We start from the raw sequence: 6,418 nt of genomic DNA, 5'->3' as shown, positions 1-6,418 counted from the left end.
ACAAATGCCATTTGTCCATGCATGTGTGCGGGTGTATGGTATTGCGCTCCTCCCCACCTCCTGTCCCAGTCTCGGGCTGAACTCCAGCACTGGTCGGTGCTGGAGGAGTAGCAGGAGGAAGAAGAGGAGGAGGAGGAAGGGGGGCACAAGGAGGTGGGTGTGAAGGCATCCTACAGTCTGTCCCCTCATTCACCGGCTCCCTCGCTCCCGCTGCCGCTCCGTGTGATATGATCACATGGCCGCCGGCGGGAAGTCGCGCTCTGATGTTACCCGGACCTGTTAATAAGTTTGCTTTCCTTTCATCCGAAGGAAAACAGCCTCACCTGTGGGAAGGACGCGCTCAAGCGAACGGCGTCGCTAATGTGTGCATGATGCATGAGGCGCCAGCAGGCAGGAGGGGAGAGAGGAAGCCGTGATTTACAGTGAGTGAAGGTGCAACTCAAGACTACTTTCCAGTATCAATCGTTGCTATTTACAGCCTGCTGGTATTTTGTGTGTTTTGTAACTGCCTCCAGTTACCGTGAGCTTTGTAACTGATCATGCCCATCTTGTCTACTGTTTCATGGACTGTGGACCTGCTTGTGCTTTTGTGACGTGACCCTGACATCACAGCTGACACGAGAATGACGGGAGATTCAGTTTGACGTCAGAGGGATGAACACAAACATTGCTTTCCTGTCGTTGGATGCTGCTAAATCTTACACACGGGCCCCTTTAAAGCCAGGCTGTAACCTCATAGCTTACAGTTTGTTATAGGGTTATGAGAAAAATGGTGCGATCTCTCCCACTGCCAGTCAAGGATCAAGAAAATAGTTAGGTGGAGCTGGCAATTTCACACAGTTAGCTTAGTGTATGTATTATTAAGTTGAAACTGTGACATTATTTATTGCATTCAGCAGTTGTAGATGATGCATAATATGTTTCCATGAACCAGGTGAATATGAAGATACACTACAAGTGTATTTTTCAGAATGGTGTCAAATATAGCATGTATTGTAACGTGCTTTTATTTGAACACTTGTCAAATAAATTCACAAATCATGGTGAACATAAACACATTACATACAGTGTTGGAAAAAACATGTTGGACTCCAAAACAGAAAGATGCAGCCACTACTCCTGAAACACAGGAAGAAAGTAAAACTTTTCTGTAAATATTCCTTGATAATATTTGAGATTGTTAAGAATTTTAAGGGAATTGTTTTTAAATGTGTGTAAATGTATTTAATGATTTGCGTTAATTAACTGTGTAATTGCCTTTCTTCAAACAGACTGTGACAGCGTCACACTGATGCTACTGGGCCTAGTGGGAACGTGACCTCTGACCTTGGCGTGACTGACAACATGTTCTCCTCCCTTAGCTTCACACAGTCGTTCACGGAACACGCCACCGCGACCTTACGCATCAAGCTGTGTAATGAAAAATCACACTCGCAGCCATCGACTGGATGGAGCACAGAGCCTCCACTCAGAGCGACTGATCCACAGCCCAGAATCAAATGCCCCTGTGGCACGAGCTGCTAGTGTGTCTGGGAATTGGCCCAACTCTTAAAGAGCCAAGCTTTCCTCGTCTTGACTCGGGGCCGACCCCCTAAATGGGAGGGAGCTATTTTCCACTGGCGGCCAAGTGGTTCCTCTCTGGAAGCCTGTCAGGTGAGGAGTCCTGGTTGCCAACTGTAAGCCCCTCAGGTGGGCACAGGGGGCAGGGCAGAGCCTGTTTATGGCTCCGTCATTGTGACAAACAGCAGATGATGCATAGGGCACTGAGCTCCCTGTGGTCCCCTGACAAAGATCTGCTGTGAAATCCCTCCACCAGCATGTGCTGCTAACATGATTTTTTTTTTTCTTTGTCTCTCATTAACTAGAACATTGTTACTCGGGTTCTGGTCAATTCTCATTTTGCAGCATTTAATGCTGAGGTGCCAGTTTAGTTTACTTTACAAAATTTGACTGTTACAACCCTCCGCTTCCAAACAACCATCATTAAGCAACTGGGGTTTTAGTCCATCTGGCAACCATAGTTTGGCTTTTTAAACAATTTTTGCAGAAATATTTTGTGATTACTCCAAAAATCTGCATTGCATTTCCAAACCACCAGGTCTCATGGGAACATGATTAATGACCAAACGATTTCTGACTCTTCAACACTAAAAAGCACAGCCCAACCCGATGACAGCATGGGATTACTTGAAATTGTTCTCTCTTTTTTTTGTTTTTGTTTTGAAGTGTATCATATAGAATATGTATTTTCCTTGTGTTTCTCCTAAATCTGACTCAGGCAAACAAAAAACTGTCATCCTGATGAAACTTCACATGTAGTCGACTGTAAATGTCTTAAATTTTCCAACATAATTTAATACATAGCAGTGACTCCCCCAAACCCATTTCAATGGTATGACTAAGTCTGTTAAATTCATTCTTGAAGAACAAGTTGGCAGATTAATCAAGGTGTAGATAGGGAGAAAAAGAAAAAGAAATGAACCGAAAACACACTTTGTTGGCTCCTGCAGCACCTGCATCGAATTAACAGGCAGCAGATTATTTCGTGTGCTGACTCTGCTTTGCGCTGCCATTTATCATACCGCACGTTCCTCTTTTTATCGTCCTCAAACCAATTTAACAGCGCAACACCGTGTTGCTCGCTCATGCTAAAAGCGGCTAAACACAGATGGCGCGGTGTCATGTTGAGATAGTGTCAGCAGCGTTACAATGGAGTTTAATAGAGTGGAGAAGAGGTGGAGTTTGAGCGAGCAAACACGCCAGTGGGGGTTCACTCACCATCAACCCACTTCCTAATCTTTTATTTGGCATTTGTTGTGCACAAAGAATTACGGTGCCTTGTTGTACAGCAGCACATGTATGGTGGCGATCAGCGGAGTTATCGGAGTGTTTCACTTTTTTTTTCTTCTTTTTTTTTTTTTTTTTTAATGTTTTTTATGTTTGTTGGTTTGTTTAAACTGCACCCTGCAAACTAATAACAGCCGCCTAACATGACAGCATTATTGCAAGTAAAAGTCAAAACTGCTGAGAAGAAAATGACTGAAAGGCAGTTCTATTTTAAAATTCAGTGAGCAGAAATGGTCGTTTAGCATGATTGGCTGCAGTGTTGCTGTGCTCCGTTCTGTCGACTCTAAAAGTAAAGCAGAGAAAATAGTTTCATGCTTGTATCGTGTGCTACACATGACTCATGTTGAACAGATGCAGGAGAGTGGTGCTGCTGTAACAAAGCAGATAGAAATATAGATTTATTTTTCCACAATTGGATCAAATCTACTGCAAAAGCCACTTTTTAAATATTTAATACTACAAATTCCAAATTCTTTATTTTTTTTAAAGGGGACAAAGTACCTTAATCAACATTTCCTTAAGAAAGTAAACATACAAGAGATAGCTGGAGGCTAATTTCCATTGGTAGTCCCTTTGCCAGGTGTTAATAGACACTTCAATAAAATACACAATAGACGTAGACAAGAAGACAGCATGAAGAATGATAGACAGATGCAGTACAAAGATAAAATAAATAAATAAAAGTACAGTACAATCATCATAATACAAGCCACACTGGCGAGAGTACAAGAGAGTAGCACATGTTCATGAAATTATTTTTGTTGTCGGAGCGAAAACAACTCATGATCATGTTCATGTTCATCATCAGTAAATATTCAAACAACTTTAAATGCATCAAAGTCAACCAAATGTAAAGCAACTAATGTATGCCCATTTTTTTCAGGCCTTTATCTCGTTCACACTATTTTCCGATAGAGCAGGTTGGCAAAACTCATTATCCCATAAACTCTATAGAACTCCAGTAAACAACATATTTATCCCTCCTGCAAGAACTGCGTAGTTTTAGCTGCCTGCCAAAAGCTGATGCTTTGTAGGACCTTCCAATTATTGGGAAGGAGAGAAAAGCATGACAGGCAAGTCTGTGGGGTTGAAGAAACAACTTGCAGTCTTTTACAGCTTGAGAAGGTATCAGTGCCCATTGTGACATAACAATAAAATTGTGCATTAAAATGCACTTTGCGGAAGGTGGAGCAAGCAGAAAAGGTAAGGAGGGTGAACCTGCTGTGAATTAGGTGCATGTTGTATCATGTGGCACAGCTCTGATGCCCATGTGAGGAAGGTCATTTTACCTTCTAGTCTTCCATCCACTGTTTTGAGAGCAACCAGTGACTCCCGACACAGCGGGCCGACGGGCGGCTGAGGAGAAAAGCAATCGTATCAACACTGAAAGTGTCGATTAGGTGAGAAAACCACATGAGAGCTCTTGTCAATCACGTTGGCCTCGTGCTCAGTGGGGAAGAAAAGAGCAGAGACGAACGTGTGCAAGAGTCCGTCCTCTCCCTGCTGAGCAGCACCTGTAGCCACCACCAGTCCAGCTCTAGAGGTGCTGTCCATGCAAGAGACCGACCGTCCACCTCCTCTCTGCACAGAGTTTCATCGCGCCTCACTGACGGTGCTACTCCAACATAATATCTGACACATTTTTGTTTGTCTTATCACTTTCTGGCTACAGACGTGCGGCGTTCAAACCACAACAGATTGCCTCAGTCACTTTGAACGCGTGCGAACAGATTGCGCTTTGAAATAGAAAACGTGCGCCTGCAGCAACGTCTGCGTCCCCTCTCTGACTGGAAACGTCTTTACATTATACATCTTGAAAAACATATCCATTATTCATGGGCCCATATTTTAATACTATTAGCACTTTGCGCACCACCCACCTAAATACCTGCGTGTTTCTAATCAAAGGAGCGTCGACAGTCAAAGTAACTTCACTTGGGAGGAAGTAAACGAGCTGGGATTAAGAAAGTGCAGTGGTGGCGGAGGCGCCATCACACAAGATTAAATTTGATTAGTGAGCCGATTATGAGCATGCGAGCCGTCAGTTCTCACATCCCCTAAAAATACTGGGGCGACAAGAGAAACTCTGCCTTTTTTTGCCTTTCGCTTCGAAGCTCCATGTGTAGTCAACGGCAACAAAGGCGAAAACACGAGTATGCAAACGGGCGCTTGCACACAGAAACAGACACACAAGGAGCTCCCACCTGTGTGGGTGGGAGGTGTGGCCACTCAGCAGCTGAGTGAAGCAGCATATGGATGTTCTAATTGGGTAGAGCAGCACAGCTGGAGGACACCAGTCCAGGACCTGGCCTCTGGTAATCAGCCCCACAATCCTCAGCCCTATTCTGCACATTCTGCACGAGGGCCTTCACCCGGAGGGGGAGGTGTGTGTGTGTGTGTGTTTCAGTGAGGGCTACAATGGAACTTTATTCATCAACAGTGTTTTGCAACATCAGAATCTAGGTCAGAGATTTGAGGCCTGATTTATGAAGCCAGAAGTCTCTTCAAATCAGCTTCCACTACTCTCCTTGTGTCTGTGCAGGTTTCCTCCAACTTCATACACCAGCTAGGAAGCCAAAGGGTTAATTCGGTTAATAGCCCGAGTGCCAGAGACCATATGTGCTGATGAATATCCCGATATTGGTTGTATGTCCCCAATTTGTCGCTTGTTTTGAGGTCAGATACCCAGAAGCGGTTCACTTGTGATAGGTGGCACTGGTTGAACCTGTGGTGACCTTCTCAGCTGCTGCTACTCAGTCTGGCTGGTGGACTTTTGAAGGAGGCTGCTGTCAGGGCCACCAGTTTCCTTTCTGAGTTGTGGGTTTCTAAATGTGTGTGTGTATTTGGGAAGGGTTCTTCCCGGGCAAGCAGCTCCTTTTTCTTTTTAGTATGGAAGCCATTCTTTGATTTGTCCACTGTTATCGGGTCATCATGGAACCCTCATCCCTATGGCATCTTCCAGAAAACCATAGGCCTCAATTGGTCTCTTTGACAAAGGTGCAGTCATCCGTTTTTGGTTTCCCTCTCAGCTACCTCTGTCCTTCAGGCCATGTATTCTTCGAAAACAGAACCCACCTGTAAACATTGCCAGAGCTCCTGATAGATTCAGAGCCTCCTCGATTCGTCGTCTGGCTCCCTCTGATGAAAGTTCCACAGCAGCCACTGAGAAAGTGTCAAAGCAGCCTTTGCCTTTTCCTTGGTATTCTTTAAACTCCTTGTGAAAACGACGCCCTACAGTGGACCAGACAAGATGTGCTTCCATGGTACTCGGTGACTTTCCAGAAGTAATCATCCAAATATTGATCGGGTGCTCCCACCTCTACCATCATCTAATGCCAAGATACTCCCCTGCATGAGGACGAAACAGCACAGAAATGTGTGAACGCATTTCTGTCAGAGATCTGAGTTTTTCCCCAGTAGTCTGACAAGCTTTCCCCATCAGCAGAAAGAAGAGGGAAAAAAATCAGCGCAAAATAACCAGTGGAGGATATGTGATGATTTTAGCAGCACCGAGCTCATCACAGAGTCAGTGTCAGCGTCAGTGTCACAAAATAATGCACACTCTGCAGAA

Source organism: Nelusetta ayraudi, unplaced genomic scaffold, assembly GCF_046127955.1.
Source record: "Nelusetta ayraudi isolate G7.1 ecotype Tasmania unplaced genomic scaffold, CSIRO-AGI_Nayr_v1 ptg000011l, whole genome shotgun sequence".
NCBI classification, from domain to species: Eukaryota; Metazoa; Chordata; class Actinopteri; order Tetraodontiformes; family Monacanthidae; genus Nelusetta; species Nelusetta ayraudi.
The sequence above is the reverse complement of the archived record's forward strand: the minus strand, read 5'-3'. Positions refer to the sequence as shown.